The sequence below is a fragment of the Panulirus ornatus genome, chromosome 73 (assembly GCF_036320965.1).
Source record: "Panulirus ornatus isolate Po-2019 chromosome 73, ASM3632096v1, whole genome shotgun sequence".
Lineage (NCBI taxonomy): Eukaryota > Metazoa > Arthropoda > Malacostraca > Decapoda > Palinuridae > Panulirus > Panulirus ornatus.
In genome coordinates this window covers 16,831,874-16,850,046 of record NC_092296.1, presented here as the reverse complement: position 1 = coordinate 16,850,046, position 18,173 = coordinate 16,831,874, and the positions used below count along the sequence as shown (strand labels likewise).

The window sequence follows — 18,173 nt, the reverse complement described above, 5'->3', positions numbered from 1 at the left end:
TGTACAGTGGTCCCATGCATGCATTCTGCCAATCCTCAGGCACTTCACCATTATCCATACATACTTTGAATATCCTTACCAACCAATCAACAACAGTCACCCCATTTCTTCTATAAATTCCACCGCATTACCATCCAAACCCACTGTCTTGCCGGTTTTCATCTTCTGCATAGCTTTCACTACCTCTTCTCTGTTCACCAAACCATTCTCCCTGACCCTCTCACTTTGCACACCACCCTGACCAAAACACCCTATATCTGCTACTCTATCATCAAACACATTCAATAAACCTTCAAAATATTCACTCCAGCTCCTTTTCACTTCATCACTACTTGTTGTTACATCCCCATTTTCCCCCTTCACCAACGTTCCCATTTGTTCTCGTCTTACACACTTCATTTGCCTCCTTCCACAACATTTTTTTTCATACTATTCATCATCTCCTGCTTTAGCGAGGTAGCGTTAAATACAGAGGACTGAGCCTTTGAGGGAAATCCTCACTTGGCCACCTTCTCTGTTCCTTCTTTGGGAAAATAAAAAAATGAGAGGGGAGGATTTCCAGCCCCCCCACACCCTCCCTTTAGTCACCTTCTATGACACGCAGGGAATACATGGGAAGGATTCTTTCTCCCCTATCCCCAAATTTAATGTTACTCTCTCACCCCAAGTCTCATTTGCCTTCTTTTTCACCTCTTGCACCTTTCTCTTGACCTCCTGCCACTTTTTTTTTTTATACATCTCCCAGTCATTTGCACCACTTCCCTGTAAAATTGCTGAAATGCCTCTCTCTTCTCTTTCACTAACAATCTTACTCCTTCATCCCACCCTTCACTTCCCTTTTTAATCTGCCCACCTCCCACGTTTTTCATGCCACATGCATCTTTTGTGCAAGCCATCACTGCTTCTCTAAATACATCCCATTCCTCCCCCATTCCCCTTATGTCATTTGCTCTCACCTTTTTCCATTCTGCACTCAATCTCTCGTGGTACTTCCTCACACAAGTTTCCTATCCAAGCTCACTTACTCTCCCCACTCTCTTCTCCCCAACATTCTCTCTTCTTTTCTGAAAACCTCTACAAGTCTTCACCCTTGCCTCCACAAGATAGTGATCAGATATCCCTCCAGCTGCTCCTCTCAGCATAGTAACATCCAAAAGTCTCTCTTTTACATGCCTATCAATTAATACGTAATCCAATAACGCCCTCTCGCCATCTCTCGTACTCACATTCAAAAACTTATGTATATCTCTCTTTTTAAACCAGGTATTCCCAATCACAAGTCCTTTTCAGCACACAAATCCACAGGCTCTTTACCATTTCCATTTACAACACTGAACACCCCATGTACACCAATTATACCCTCAACTGCTACTTTACTCACCTTTGCATTCAAATCCCCCATCACTGTAGCCTGGTCTCGTACATCAAAGCTGCTAACACACTCACTCACCTGTTCCCAAAACACTTGCCTCTTATGATCTGTCTTCTCATGCTCGGGTGCATAGGCACCAATAATTACCCATCTCTCTCCTTCCACTTTCAGTTTTACCCATATCAATCTAGAGTTTACTTTCTTACACTCTATCACATATTCCCACAACTGCTTCAGGAGGAGTGTTACTCCTTCCATAGCTCTTGTCCTCTCACTAACCCCTGACTTTTACTTCCAAGACATTCCCAAACCCCTTTTCCCCATTACCCTTGAGCTTCGTTTCACTCAGAGCTAAAACATCCAGGTTCCTTTCCTCAAACATACTACCTGTCTCTCCTTTTTTCTCATCATGGTTACATCCACACACATTTAGACACCCTAATCAGAGCTTTCAAGGAGGATGAGCACTCCCCACGTAACTCCTCCTGTTTCCCCTTTTAGAAATTTAAATACAAGGTGGGGGGGGGGGGGGGTCCAGCCCCCCCTGCTTAAATGTAATAGAAATAAATTACACCAGGACCAGTTTTTAAGAAATAGTCTGGTATTATTCAGGATCTTTTGCTAGAGGCTTTTGCAGTCCAACGCTGCACCTCTTTCAATATCAGGGAAGTCTTATGGAGTGACTCTTTGATGAGGCTGTACTCCTAATGATACAGTCTCACCAAAGGGGACATTTCTATAATGATGTAACCTTGAGCAAGCTTAGTCCGGTAAAACATTTATTTTATGTTGTGTTGGTGGGTACACATTATTGTGTATCCACAATTTTTTGTGTATGTAGATAAATGTGCCTAAATGTGTGTGGATGTAACCAAGATGTGAAAAAAGGAGAGATAGGTAGTATGTTTGAGGAAAGGAACCTGGATGTTTTGGCTCTGAGTGAAACGAAGCTCAAGGGTAAAGGGGAAGAGTGGTTTGGAAATGTCTGGGGAGTGAAGTCAGGGGTTAGTGAGAGGACAAGAGCAAGGGAAGGAGTGGCAATACTCCTGAAACAGGAGTTGTGGGAGTATGTGATAGAATGTAAGAAAGTAAATTCTCGATTGATATGGGTAAAATTGAAAGTTGATGGAGAGAGGTGGGTGATTATTGGTGCATATGCACCTGGGCATGAGAAGAAAGATCATGAGAGGCAAGTGTTTTGGGAGCAGCTAAATGAGTGTGTTAGCGGTTTTGATGCACGAGACCGGGTTATAGTGATGGGTGATTTGAATGCAAAGGTGAGTAATGTGGCAGTTGAGGGAATAATTGGTATGCATGGGGTGTTCAGTGTTGTAAATGGAAATGGTGAAGAGCTTGTAGATTTATGTGCTGAAAAAGGACTGATGATTGGGAATACCTGGTTTAAAAAGCGAGATATACATAAGTATACTTATGTAAGTAGGAGAGATGGCCAGAGAGCGTTATTGGATTATGTGTTAATTGACAGGCGTGCGAAAGAGAGACTTTTGGATGTTAATGTGCTGAGAGGTGCAACTGGAGGGATGTCTGATCATTATCTTGTGGAGGCTAAGGTGAAGATTAGTATGGGTTTTCAGAAAAGAGGAGTGAATGTTGGGGTGAAGAAGGTGGTGAGAGTAAGTGAGCTTGGGAAGGAGACCTGTGTGGGGAAGTACCAGGAGAGACTGTGTACAGAATGGAAAAAGGTGAGAACAATGGAAGTAAGGGGAGTCGGGGAGGAATGGGATGTATTTAGGGAATCAGTGATGGATTGCGCAAAAGATGCTTGTGGCATGAGAAGAGTGGGAGGTGGGCTGTTTAGAAAGGGTAGTGAGTGGTGGGATGAAGAAGTAAGAGTATTAGTGAAAGAGAAGAGAGAGGCATTTGGACGATTTTTGCAGGGAAAAAATGCAATTGAGTGGGAGAAGTATAAAAGAAAGAGACAGGAGGTCAAGAGAAAGGTGCAAGAGGTGAAAAAAAAGGGCAAATGAGAGTTGGGGTGAGAGACTATCAGTAAATTTTAGGGAGAATAAAAAGATGTTCTGGAAGGAGGTAAATAGGGTGCGTAAGACAAGGGAGCAAATGGGAACTTCAGTGAAGGGCGTAAATGGGGAGGTGATAACAAGTAGTGGTGATGTGAGAAGGAGATGGAATGAGTATTTTGAAGGTTTGTTGAATGTGTCTGATGACAGAGTGGCAGATATAGGGTGTTTTGGTCGAGGTGGTGTGCAAAGTGAGAGGGTTAGGGAAAATGATTTGGTAAACAGAGAAGAGGTAGTAAAAGCTTTGCGGAAGATGAAAGCCGGCAAGGCAGCAGGTTTGGATGGTATTGCAGTGGAATTTATTAAGAAAGGGGGTGACTGTATTGTTGACTGGTTGGTAAGGTTATTTAATGTATGTATGACTCATGGTGAGGTGCCTGAGGATTGGCGGAATGCGTGCATAGTGCCATTGTACAAAGGCAAAGGGGATAAGAGTGAGTGCTCAAATTACAGAGGTATAAGTTTGTTGAGTATTCCTGGTAAATTATATGGGAGGGTATTGATTGAGAGGGTGAAGGCATGTACAGAGCATCAGATTGGGGAAGAGCAGTGCGGTTTCAGAAGTGGTAGAGGATGTGTGGATCAGGTGTTTGCTTTGAAGAATGTATGTGAGAAATACTTAGAAAAGCAAATGGATTTGTATGTAGCATTTATGGATCTGGAGAAGGCATATGATAGAGTTGATAGAGATGCTCTGTGGAAGGTATTAAGAATATATGGTGTGGGAGGCAAGTTGTTAGAAGCAGTGAAAAGTTTTTATCGAGGATGTAAGGCATGTGTACGTGTAGGAAGAGAGGAAAGTGATTGGTTCTCAGTGAATGTAGGTTTGCGGCAGGGGTGTGTGATGTCTCCATGGTTGTTTAATTTGTTTATGGATGGGGTTGTAAAGGAGGTAAATGCAAGAGTCCTGGAAAGAGGGGCAAGTATGAAGTCTGTTGGGGATGAGAGAGCTTGGGAAGTGAGTCAATTGTTGTTCGCTGATGATACAGCGCTGGTGGCTGATTCATGTGAGAAACTGCAGAAGCTGGTGACTGAGTTTGGTAAAGTGTGTGGAAGAAGAAAGTTGAGAGTAAATGTGAATAAGAGCAAGGTTATTAGGTACAGTAGGGGTGAGGGTCAAGTCAATTGGGAGGTGAGTTTGAATGGAGAAAAACTGGAGGAAGTGAAGTGTTTTAGATATCTGGGAGTGGATCTGTCAGCGGATGGAACCATGGAAGCGGAAGTGGATCATAGGGTGGGGGAGGGGGCAAAAATTTTGGGAGCCTTGAAAAATGTGTGGAAGTCGAGAACATTATCTCGGAAAGCAAAAATGGGTATGTTTGAGGGAATAGTGGTTCCAACAATGCTGTATGGTTGCGAGGCGTGGGCTATGGATAGAGATGTGCGCAGGAGGATGGATGTGCTGGAAATGAGATGTTTGAGGACAATGTGTGGTGTGAGGTGGTTTGATCGAGTAAGTAACGTAAGGGTAAGAGAGATGTGTGGAAATAAAAAGAGCGTGGTCGAGAGAGCAGAAGAGGGTGTTTTGAAATGGTTTGGGCACATGGAGAGAATGAGTGAGGAGAGATTGACCAAGAGGATATATGTGTCGGAGGTGGAGGGAACGAGGAGAAGAGGGAGACCAAATTGGAGGTGGAAAGATGGAGTGAAAAAGATTTTGTGTGATCGGGGCCTGAACATGCAGGAGGGTGAAAGGAGGGCAAGAAATAGAGTGAATTGGAGTCATGTGGTATACAGGGGTTGACGTGCTGTCAGTGGATTGAAGCAAGGCATGTGAAGCGTCTGGGGTAAACCATGGAAAGCTGTGTAGGTATGTATATTTGCGTGTGTGGACGTGTGTATGTACATGTGTATGGGGGGGGGGGGTTGGGCCATTTCTTTCGTCTGTTTCCTTGCGCTACCTCGCAAACGCGGGAGACAGCGACAAAGTATAAAAAAAAAAAAAAGAAAAAAAAAAAAGATAAATCTCATAAGAACAAATAATGAAGATTGTATTGAGAAACATTTTGTAGATTAAATTTTAAGGAGAATAAAAAGATGTTCTGGAAGGAGGTAAATAAAGTGCGTAAGACAAGGGAGCAAATGGGAACTTCAGTGAAGGGCGCTAATGGGGAGGTGATAACAAGTAGTGGTGATGTGAGAAGGAGATGGAGTGAGTATTTTGAATGTTTGTTGAATGTGTTTGATGATAGAGTGGCAGATATAGGGTGTCTTGGTCGAGGTGGTGTGCAAAGTGAGAGGATTGGGGAAAATGATTTGGTAAACAGAGAAGAGGTAGTAAAAGCTTTGCGGAAGATGAAAGCCGGCAAGGCAGCAGGTTTGGATGGTATTGCAGTGGAATTTATTAAAAAAGGGGGTGACTGTATTGTTGACTGGTTGGTAAGGTTATTTAATGTATGTATGACTCATGGTGAGGTGCCTGAGGATTGGAGGAATGCGTGCATAGTGCCATTGTACAAAGGCAAAGGGGATAAGAGTGAGTGCTCAAATTACAGAGGTATAAGTTTGTTGAGTATTCCTGGTAAATTATATGGGAGGGTATTGATTGAGAGGGCGAAGGCATGTACAGAGCATCAGATTGGGGAAGAGCAGTGTGGTTTCATAAGTGGTAGAAGATGTGTGGATCAGGTGTTTGCTTTGAAGAATGTATGTGAGAAATACTTAGAAAAGCAAATGGATTTGTATGTAGCATTTATGGATCTGGAGAAGGCATATGATAGAGTTGATAGAGATGCTCTGTGGAAGGTATTAAGAATATGGTGTGGGAGGCAAGTTGTTAGAAGCAGTGAAAAGTTTTTATCGAGGATGTAAGGCATGTGTACGTGTAGGAAGAGAGGAAAGTGATTGGTTCTCAGTGAATGTAGGTTTGCGGCAGGTGGTGTGTGATGTCTCCATGGTTGTTTAATTTGTTTATGGATGGGTTGTTAGGGAGGTGAATGCAAGAGTTTTGGAAAGAGGGACAAAAATGAAGTCTGTTGTGGATGAGAGAGCTTGGGAAGTGAGTCAGTTGTTGTTCGCTGATGATACAGCGCTGGTGGCTGATTCATGTGAGAAACTGCAGAAGCTGGTGACTGAGTTTGGTAAAGTGTGTGAAAGAAGAAAGTTAAGAGTAAATGTGAATAAGAGCAAGGTTATTAGGTACAGTAGGGTTGAGGGTCAAGTCACTTGGGAGGTAAGATTGAATGGAGAAAAACTGGAGGAAGTAAAGTGTTTTAGATATCTGGGAGTGGATCTGGCAGCGGATGGAACCATGGAAGCGGAAGTGAATCATAGGGTGGGGGAGGGGGCGAAAATCCTGGGAGCCTTGAAGAATGTGTGGATGTGGAGAACATTATCTCGGAAAGCAAAAATGGGTATGTTTGAAGGAATAGTGGTTCCAACAATGTTGTATGGTTGCGAGGCGTGGGCTATGGATAGAGTTGTGCGCAGGAGGGTGGATGTGCTGGAAATGAGATGTTTGAGGACAATGTGTGGTGTGAGATGGTTTGATCGAGTAAGTAATTTAAGGGTAAGAGAGATGTGTGGAAAAAGAGCGTGGTTGAGAGAGCAGAAGAGGGTGTTTTGAAATGGTTTTTTCACATGGAGAGAATGAGTGAGGAAAGATTGACCAAGAGGATATATGTGTCAGAGGTGGAGGGAACGAGGAGAAGTGGGAGACCAAATTGGAGGTGGAAAGATGGAGTGAAAAAGATTTTGAGTGATCGGGGCCTGAACATGCAGGAGGGTGAAAGGCGGGCAAGGAATAGAGTGAATTGGATCGAAGTGGTATACCGGGGTTGACGGGCTGTCAGTGGATTGAATCAGGGCATGTGAAGTGTCTTGGGTAAACCATGGAAAGCTGCGTGGGGCCTGGATGTGGAAAGGGAGCTGTGGTTTTGGGCATTATTGCATGACAGCCAGGGACTGAATGTGAACGAATGAGGCCTTTGTTGTCTTTTCCTAGCGCTACCCCGCCCACATGAGGGGGGAGGGGATGGTATTCCATGTGTGGTGAGGTGGCGGTGGGAATGAATAAAGGCAGACAGTGTGAATTGTGTGCATGGGTATATATGTATGTGTTTGTGTGTGTAATATATATGTGTACATTAAGATGTATAGGCATGTATATTTGCGTGTGTGGACGTGTGTGTATATACATGTGTATGGGGGTGGGTTGGGCCATTTCTTTCATCTGTTTCCTTGCGCTACCTCGCAAACGCGGGAGACAGCGACAAAGCAAAAAAAAAAATTTATCTGATTTACGAATGTAGGTAATATGACAGTGAATGAAAGGTGTTGACTTTTAGATACTTATATGACTGAGTTGTTTGACAATAATTAAGCTGAGGTAATTAAGCATCGAGAACTATAGAAAAAAATTTCAAGGGAGGAGTTACCTTTTGCGATGCTGTATCATTTTGGAGTACTGTCTCATCAAAGAGCATTTTACCCCAAAGGAGTCCATTGTTCCCTACTTCTAGAAGTAGTGTGGTCCTTGAGATATAGGAGCTCCTGGAAAGAGTTCCTAGGCAACACCAGGACTTTCTTAGAAAGGAATCCTGATTGTTTTGAGTTTTTGAAGTAAGTTAATTAAGCTTGATGAAAATACTTGACAAGTTCCTTCAACTTTTCATGAAAAGGGTGAATTATAGGGTCACAATTCTTATCCCTCTTTAGATAAACAACGGTTACGGGTGCAGGAGTTGCTTTGTTATGTTTGATGTGTCCATGTTAATCTTTATAGAGTTGAAAATAAAAGTTCACTGGTTCTCAAGATTTTTGAAGCATTCTTTAGTTGATAAAGTTGCACTTTAAGTCACTCATTCTTCTGTCATTTAACCTCAGGCAAATATATATATATATTTTTTTTTTTTTTTTTTTTTTATACCTCGTCCCTGTCTCCCGCGGTTGAGAGGTAGGGCAAGGAAACAGACGAAAGAAATGGCCCAACCCCCCCCCATACACATGTACATACACACGTCCACACACGCAAATATACATACCTACACAGCTTTCCATGGTTTACCCCGGACGCTTCACATGCCTTGATTCAATCCACTGACAGCACGTCAACCCCTGTATACCACATCGCTCCAATTCACTCTATTCCTTGCCCTCCTTTCACCCTCCTGCATGTTCAGGCCCCGATCACACAAAATCCTTTTCACTCCATCTTTCCACCTCCAATTTGGTCTCCCTCTTCTCCTCGTTCCCTCCACCTCCGACACATATATCCTCTTGGTCAATCTTTCCTCACTCATTCTCTCCATGTGCCCAAACCATTTCAAAACACCCTCTTCTGCTCTCTCAATCACGCTCTTTTTATTTCCACACATCTCTCTTACCCTTACGTTACTTACTCGATCAAACCACCTCACACCACACATTGTCCTCAAACATCTCATTTCCAGCACATCCATCCTCCTGCGCACAACTCTATCCATAGCCCACGCCTCGCAACCATACAACATTGTTGGAACCACTATTCCTTCAAACATACCCATTTTTGCTTTCCGAGATAATGTTCTCGACTTCCACACATTTTTCAAGGCTCCCAAAATTTTCGCCCCCTCCCCCACCCTATGATCCACTTCCGCTTCCATGGTTCCATCCGCTGACAGATCCACTCCCAGATATCTAAAACACTTCACTTCCTCCAGTTTTTCTCCATTTAAACTCACCTCCCAATTGACTTGACCCTCAACCCTACTGTACCTAATAACCTTGCTCTTATTCACATTTACTCTTAACTTTCTTCTTCCACACACTTTACCAAACTCCGTCACCAGCTTCTGCAGTTTCTCACATGAATCCGCCACCAGCGCTGTATCATCAGCGAACAAGAGGGAGACCAAATTGGAGGTGGAAAGATGGAGTGAAAAAGATTTTGTGTGATCGGGGCCTGAACATGCAGGAGGGTGAAAGGAGGGCAAGGAATAGAGTGAATTGGAGCGATGTGGTATACAGGGGTTGACGTGCTGTCAGTGGATTGAATCAAGGCATGTGAAGCGTCTGGGGTAAACCATGGAAAGCTGTGTAGGTATGTATATTTGCGTGTGTGGACGTGTGTATGTACATGTGTATGGTGGGGGGGGGTTGGGCCATTTCTTTCGTCTGTTTCCTTGCGCTACCTCGCAAACGCGGGAGACAGCGACAAAGTATAAAAAAAAAAAAAATATATATATATCTAATAATTATCTTGTGGAGGCTAAGGTGAAGATTTGTATGGGTTTTCAGAAAAGAAGAGTGAATGTTGGGGAGAAGAGGGTGGTGAGAGTAAGTGAGCTTGGGAAGGAGACTTGTGTGAGGAAGTACCAGGAGAGACTGAGTACAGAATGGAAAAAGGTGAGAACAATGGAAGTAAGGGGAGTGGGGGAGGAATGGGATGTATTTAGGGAATCAGTAATGGATTGCGCAAAAGATGCTTGTGGCATGAGAAGAGTGGGAGGTGGGTTGATTAGAAAGGGTAGTGAGTGGTGGGATGAAGAAGTAAGTTTATTAGTGAAAGAGAAGAGAGAGGCATTTGGATGATTTTTGCAGGGAAAAAATGCAATTGAGTGGGAGATGTATAAAAGAAAGAGACAGGAGGTCAAGAGAAAGGTGCAAGAGGTGGAAAAGAGGACAAATGAGAGTTGGGGTGAGAGAGTATCATTAAATTTTAGGGAGAATAAAAAGATGTTCTGGAAGGAGGTAAATAAAGTGCGTAAGACAAGGGAGCAAATGGGAACTTCTGTGAAGGGCGCAAATGGGGAGGTGATAACTAGTAGTGGTGATGTGAGAAGGAGATGGAGTGAGTATTTTGAAGGTTTGTTGAATGTGTTTGATGATAGAGTGGCAGATATAGGGTGTTTTGGTTGAGGTGGTGTGCAAAGTGAGAGGGTTAGGGAAAATGATTTGGTAAACAGAGAAGAGGTAGTAAAAGCTTTGCGGAAGATGAAAGCCGGCAAGGCAGCAGGTTTGGATGGTATTGCAGTGGAATTTATTAAAAAAGGGGGTGACTGTACTATTGACTGGTTGGTAAGGTTATTTAATGTATGTATGACTCATGGTGAGGTGCCTGAGGATTGGAGGAATGCGTGCATAGTGCCATTGTACAAAGGCAAAGGGGACAAGAGTGAGTGCTCAAATTACAGAGGTATAAGTTTGTTGAGTATTCCTGGTAAATTATATGGGAGGGTATTGATTGAGAGGGTGAAGGCATGTACAGAGCATCAGATTGGGGAAGAGCAGTGTGGTTTCAGAAGTGGTAGAGGATGTGTGGATCAGGTGTTTGCTTTGAAGAATGTATGTGAGAAATACTTAGAAAAGCAAATGGATTTGTATGTAGCATTTATGGATCTGGAGAAGGCATATGATAGAGTTGATAGAGATGCTCTGTGGAAGTTATTAAGAATATATGGTGTGGGAGGCAAGTTGTTAGAAGCAGTGAAAAGTTTTTATCGATGTAAGGCATGTGTACGTGTAGGAAGAAAGGAAAGTGATTGGTTCTCAGTGAATGTAGGTTTGCAGCAGGGGTGTGTGATGTCTCCATGGTTGTTTAATTTGTTTATGGATGGGGTTGTTAGGGAGGTAAATGCAAGAGTTTTGGAAAGAGGGGCAAGTATGAAGTCTGTTGGGGATGAGAGAGCTTGGGAAGTGAGTCAGTTGTTGTTCGCTGATGATACAGCGTTGGTGGCTGATTCATGTGAGAAACTGCAGAAGCTGGTCTCCCGCGTTTGCGAGGTAGCACAAGGAAACAGGCGAAAGAAATGGCCCAACCCACCCCCATACACATGTATATACATACGTCCACACACGCAAATATACATACCTACACAGCTTTCCATGGTTTACCCCAGACGCTTCACATGCCCTGATTCAATCCACTGACAGCACGTCAACCCCGGTATACCACATCGATCCAATTCACTCTATTCCTTGCCCTCCTTTCACCCTCCTGCATGTTCAGGCCCCGATCACACAAAATCTTTTTCACTCCATCTTTCCACCTCCAATTTGGTCTCCCACTTCTCCTCGTTCCCTCCACCTCTGACACATATATCCTCTTGGTCAATCTTTCCTCACTCATTCTCTCCATGTGCCCAAACAATTTCAAAACACCCTCTTCTGCTCTCTCAACCACGCTCTTTTTATTTCCACACATCTCTCTTACCCTTACGTTACTTACTCGATCAAACCACCTCACACCGCACATTGTCCTCAAACATCTCATTTCCAGCACATCCCTCCTCCTGCGCACAACTCTATCCATAGCCCACGCCTCGCAACCAAACAACATTGTTGGAACCACTATTCCTTCAAACATACCCATTTTTGCTTTCCGAGATAATGTTCTCGACTTCCACACATTCTTCAAGACTCCCAGAATTTTCGCCCCCTCCCCCACCCTATGATCCACTTCTGCTTCCATGGTTCCATCCGCTACCAGATCCACTCCCAGATATCTAAAACACTTTACTTCCTCCAGTTTTTCTCCAGTCAGACTTACCTCCCAATTGACTTGACCCTCAACCCTACTGTACCTAATAACCTTGCGGAAGATGAAAGCCGGCAAGGCAGCAGGTTTGGATGGTATTGCAGTGGAATTTATTAAAAAAAGGGGGTGACTGTATTATTGACTGGTTGGTAAGGTTATTTAATGTATGTATGACTCATGGTGAGGTGCCTGAGGATTGGCAGAATGCGTGCATAGTGCCATTGTACAAAGGGAAAGGGGATAAGAGTGAGTGCTCAAATTACAGAGGTATAAGTTTGTTGAGTATTCCTGGTAAATTATTTATTATTATATTTATTATTATATATATATTTTGCTTTACCCCAGAGAGCGTTATTGGATTACGTGTTAATTGACAGGCGTGCGAAAGAGAGACTTTTGGATGTTAATGTGCTGAGAGGTGCAACTGGAGGGATGTCTGATCATTATCTTGTGGAGGCTAAGGTGAAGATTAGTATGGGTTTTCAGAAAAGAGGAGTGAATGTTGGGGTGAAGAAGGTGGTGAGAGTAAGTGAGCTTGGGAAGGAGACCTGTGTGGGGAAGTACCAGGAGAGACTGTGTACAGAATGGAAAAAGGTGAGAACAATGGAAGTAAGGGGAGTGGGGGAGGAATGGGATGTATTTAGGGAATCAGTGATGGATTGCGCAAAAGATGCTTGTGGCATGAGAAGAGTGGGAGGTGGGCTGTTTAGAAAGGGTAGTGAGTGGTGGGATGAAGAAGTAAGAGTATTAGTGAAAGAGAAGAGAGAGGCATTTGGACGATTTTTGCAGGGAAAAAATGCAATTGAGTGGGAGAAGTATAAAAGAAAGAGACAGGAGGTCAAGAGAAAGGTGCAAGAGGTGAAAAAAAGGGCAAATGAGAGTTGGGGTGAGAGACTATCAGTAAATTTTAGGGAGAATAAAAAGATGTTCTGGAAGGAGGTAAATAGGGTGCGTAAGACAAGGAAGCAAATGGGAACTTCAGTGAAGGGCGTAAATGGGGAGGTGATAACAAGTAGTGGTGATGTGAGAAGGAGATGGAATGAGTATTTTGAAGGTTTGTTGAATGTGTCTGATGACAGAGTGGCAGATATAGGGTGTTTTGGCCGAGGTGGTGTGCAAAGTGAGAGGGTTAGGGAAAATGATTTGGTAAACAGAGAAGAGGTAGTAAAAGCTTTGCGGAAGATGAAAGCCGGCAAGGCAGCAGGTTTGGATGGTATTGCAGTGGAATTTATTAAAAAAGGGGGTGACTGTATTGTTGACTGGTTGGTAAGGTTATTTAATGTATGTATGACTCATGGTGAGGTGCCTGAGGATTGGCGGAATGCGTGCATAGTGCCATTGTACAAAGGCAAAGGGGATAAGAGTGAGTGCTCAAATTACAGAGGTATAAGTTTGTTGAGTATTCCTGGTAAATTATATGGGAGGGTATTGATTGAGAGGGTGAAGGCATGTACAGAGCATCAGATTGGGGAAGAGCAGTGCGGTTTCAGAAGTGGTAGAGGATGTGTGGATCAGGTGTTTGCTTTGAAGAATGTATGTGAGAAATACTTAGAAAAGCAAATGGATTTGTATGTAGCATTTATGGATCTGGAGAAGGCATATGATAGAGTTGATAGAGATGCTCTGTGGAAGGTATTAAGAATATATGGTGTGGGAGGCAAGTTGTTAGAAGCAGTGAAAAGTTTTTATCGAGGATGTAAGGCATGTGTACGTGTAGGAAGAGAGGAAAGTGATTGGTTCTCAGTGAATGTAGGTTTGCGGCAGGGGTGTGTGATGTCTCCATGGTTGTTTAATTTGTTTATGGATGGGGTTGTTAGGGAGGTAAATGCAAGAGTCCTGGAAAGAGGGGCAAGTATGAAGTCTGTTGGGGATGAGAGAGCTTGGGAAGTGAGTCAGTTGTTGTTCGCTGATGATACAGCGCTGGTGGCTGATTCATGTGAGAAACTGCAGAAGCTGGTGACTGAGTTTGGTAAAGTGTGTGGAAGAAGAAAGTTAAGAGTAAATGTGAATAAGAGCAAGGTTATTAGGTACAGTAGGGTTGAGGGTCAAGTCAATTGGGAGGTGAGTTTGAATGGAGAAAAACTGGAGTAAGTGAAGTGTTTTAGATATCTGGGAGTGGATCTGTCAGCGGATGGAACCATGGAAGCGGAAGTGGATCATAGGGTGGGGGAGGGGGCGAAAATTTTGGGAGCCTTGAAAAATGTGTGGAAGTCGAGAACATTATCTCGGAAAGCAAAAATGGGTATGTTTGAATGAATAGTGGTTCCAACAATGTTGTATGGTTGCGAGGTGTGGGCTATGGATAGAGTTGTGCGCAGGAGGATGGATGTGCTGGAAATGAGATGTTTGAGGGCAATGTGTGGTGTGAGGTGGTTTGATCGAGTAAGTAACGTAAGGGTAAGAGAGATGTGTGGAAATAAAAAGAGCGTGGTTGAGAGAGCAGAAGAGGGTGTTTTGAAATGGTTTGGGCACATGGAGAGAATGAGTGAGGAAAGATTGACCAAGAGGATATATGTGTCGGAGGTGGAGGGAACGAGGAGAAGAGGGAGACCAAATTGGAGGTGGAAAGATGGAGTGAAAAAGATTTTGTGTGATCGGGGCCTGAACATGCAGGAGGGTGAAAGGAGGGCAAGGAATAGAGTGAATTGGAGCGATGTGGTATACAGGGGTTGACGTGCTGTCAGTGGAGTGAATCAAGGCATGTGAAGCGTCTGGGGTAAACCATGGAAAGCTGTGTAGGTATGTATATTTGCGTGTGTGGACGTGTGTATGTACATGTGTATGGGGGGGGGGGTTGGGCCATTTCTTTCGTCTGTTTCCTTGCGCTACCTCGCAAACGCGGGAGACAGCGACAAAGTATAAAAAAAAGAAAATATTTTGCTTTGTCGCTGTCTCCCGCATTAGCGAGGTAGCGCAAGGAAACAGAAGAAAGAATGGCCCAACCCACCCACATACACATGTATATACGTACACATCCACACACACAAATATACATACCTATACATCTCAACGTATACATATATACACACACAGACATATACATATATACACATGTACATAATTCATACTGTCTGCCTTTATTCATTCCCATCGCCACCTCGCCACACAGGAAATAACAAACCCCTTCCCCCCCACATGTGTGCGAGTAGCGCTAGAAAAAGACAACAAAGGCCCCATTCGTTCACACTCACTCTCTAGCTGTCATGTAATAATGCACCGAAACCACAGCTCCCTTTCCGTATCCAGGCCCCACAGAACTTTCCATGGTTTACCCCAGACACTTCACATGCCCTGGTTCAATCCATTGACAGCACGTCGACCCTGGTATACCACATCATTCCAGTTCACTCTATTGCTGGCACGCCTTTCACACTCCTGCATGTTCAGGCCCTGATCACTCAAAATCTTTTTCACTCCATCCTTCCTCCTCCAATTTGGTCTCTCACTTCTCCTCGCTCCCTCCACCTCTGACACATATATCCTCTTGGTCAATCTTTCCTCTCTTATTCTCTCCACGTGACCAAACCATTTCAAAACACCCTCTTCTGCTCTCTCAACCACACTCTTTTTATTACCTCACATCTCTCTTACCCTATTATTACTTACTCGATCAAACCACCTCACACCACATATTGTCCTCAAACATCTCATTTCCAGCACATTCACTCTCCTGCGCACAACTCTATCAACTCTATCCATAGCCCACGCCTCGCAACCATACAACATTGTTGGAACCACTATTCCTTCAAACATAGCCATTTTTGCTTTCTGAGATAATGTTCTCGACTTCCACACATTCTTCAAGGCTCCCAGAATGTAGCCCCCCCACCCTATGATTCACTTCCGCTTCCATGGTTCCATCCGTTGCCAAATCCACTCCCAGATATCTAAAACACTTCACTTCCTCCAGTTTTTCTCCATTCAAACTTACCTCCCAATTGACTTGACCCTCAACCCTACTGTACCTAATAACCTCACTCTCATTCACATTTACTCTCAACTTTCTTCTTTCACACACTTTACCAAACTCAGTCACCAGCTTCTGCAGTTTCTCACATGAATCAGCCACCAGTGCTATATCATCAGCGAACAACAACTGACTCTCTTCCCAAGCTCTCTCATCCACAACAGACTTCATACTTGCCCCTCTTTCCAAAACTCTTGCATTCACCTCCCTAACAACCCCATCCATAAACAAATTAAACAACCATGGAGACTTCACACACCCCTGCCGCAAACCTACATTCACTGAGAACCAATCACTTTCCTCTCTTCCCTACACGTACACATGCCTTACATCCTTGAAAAAATCTTTTCACTGCTTCTAACAATTTGCTTCCCACACCATATATTCTTAATACCTTCCACAGAGCATCTCTATCAACTCTTATCATATGTCTTCTCCAGATACATAAATGCTACATACAATTCCATTTGCTTTTCTAAGTATTTCTCGCATACATTCTTCAAAGCAAACACCTGATCCACACATCCTCTACCACTTCTGAAACCACACTGCTCTTCCCCAATCTGATGCTCTGTATATACCTTCACCCTCTCAATCAATACCCTCCCATATAATTTCCCAGGAATACCCAACAAACTTATACCTCTGTAATTTGAGCACTCACCTTTGTCCCCTTTGCCTTTGTACAATGGCACTATGCAAGCATTTCGCCACTCCTCAGGCACCTCACCATGAATCATACATACATTAAATAACCTTACCAACCAGTCAACAATACAGTCACCCTACTTTTTTAATAAATTCCACTACAATACCATCCAAACCCGCTACCTTGCCGGCTTTCATCTTCCGCAAAGCTTTCACTACCTCTTCTCTGTTTACCAAATCATTTTCCCTAACCTTCTAACTTTGCACACCACCTCGACCAAAACACCCTATATCTGCCACTCTATCATCAAACACATTCAACAAACCTTCAAAATACTCTCTCCATCTCCTTCTCACATCACCACTACTTGTTATCACCTCCCCATTAGCCCCCTTCACTGCAGTTCCCATTTGTTACCTTGTCTTATGCACTTTATTTACCTCCTTCCAAAACATCTTTTTATTCTCCCTAAAATTTACTGATACTCTCACCCCAACTCTCATTTGCCCTCTTTTTCACCTCTTGCACCTTTCTCTTGACCTCCTGCCTCTTTCTTTTTTACATCTCCCAGTCATTTGCATTTTTTCCCTGCAAAAATCATCCAAATGCCTCTCTCTTCTCTATCACTGATACTCTTACTTCTTCATCCCACCACTCACTACCCTTTCTAATCTGCCCACCTCCCACGCTTCTCATGCCACAAGCATCTTTTGCGCAAGCCATCACTGCTTCCCTAAATACATCCCATTCCTCCCCCACTCCCCTTATGTCATTTGTTCTCACCTTTTTCCATTCTGTACTCAGTCTCTCCTGGTACTTCCTCACGCAAGTCTCCTTCCCAAGCTCACTTACTCTCACCATTCTCTTCACCCCAACATTCTCTCTTCTTTTCTGAAAACCTCTGCAAATCTTCACCTTCACCTTCACCTCCACAAGATAATGATCAGACATCCCTCCAGTTGCACCTCTCAGCACATTAACATCCAAAAGTCTCTCTTTCACGTGCCTATCAATTAACACGTAATCCAATAACGCTCTCTGGCCATCTCATCTACTTACATACGTATACTTATGTATATCTCTCTTTTTTAAACCAAGTTTTCCCAGTCGCCAGTCCTTTTTCAGCACATAAATCTACAAGCTCTTCACCATTTTCATTTACAACACTGAACACCCCATGTATACCAATTATTCCCTCAACTGCCACGTTACTCACCTTTGCATTCAAATAGTCCATCACTATAACCCGGTCTCGTGCATCAAAACCACTAACACACTCATTCAGCTGCTTCCAAAACACTTGCCTCTCATGATCTTTCTTCTCATGCCCAGATGCATATGCGCCAATAATCACCCATCTCTCTCCATCAACTTTCAGTTTTACCCATATCAATCTAGAGTTTACTTTCTTACACTCTATCACACACTCCCACCACTCCTGTTTCAGGAGTAGTGCTACTCCTTCCCTTGCTCTTGTCCTCTCACTAACTCCTGACTTTACTCCCAAGACATTCCCAAACCACTCTTCCCCTTTACCCTTGAGCTTCGTTTCACTCAGAGCCTAAACATCCAGGTTCCTTTCCTCAAACACACTACCTCTCTCTCGTTTTTTCTCATCTTGGTTACATCCACACACATATATACCTATGTGTACATATTCATACTTGCCTTTATCCTTTCCTGGTGCTACC

At 43.5% G+C, this 18,173-nt stretch overlaps 1 protein-coding gene across 4 annotated transcripts in view; it reads left to right on the top strand.

Moving 5' to 3' along the window:
* The window catches only part of Tgt (tRNA-guanine transglycosylase), a 101,938-nt gene that overhangs the window by 62,752 nt on the left and 21,013 nt on the right, over nucleotides 1–18,173 (top strand). The window lies entirely within an intron of this gene.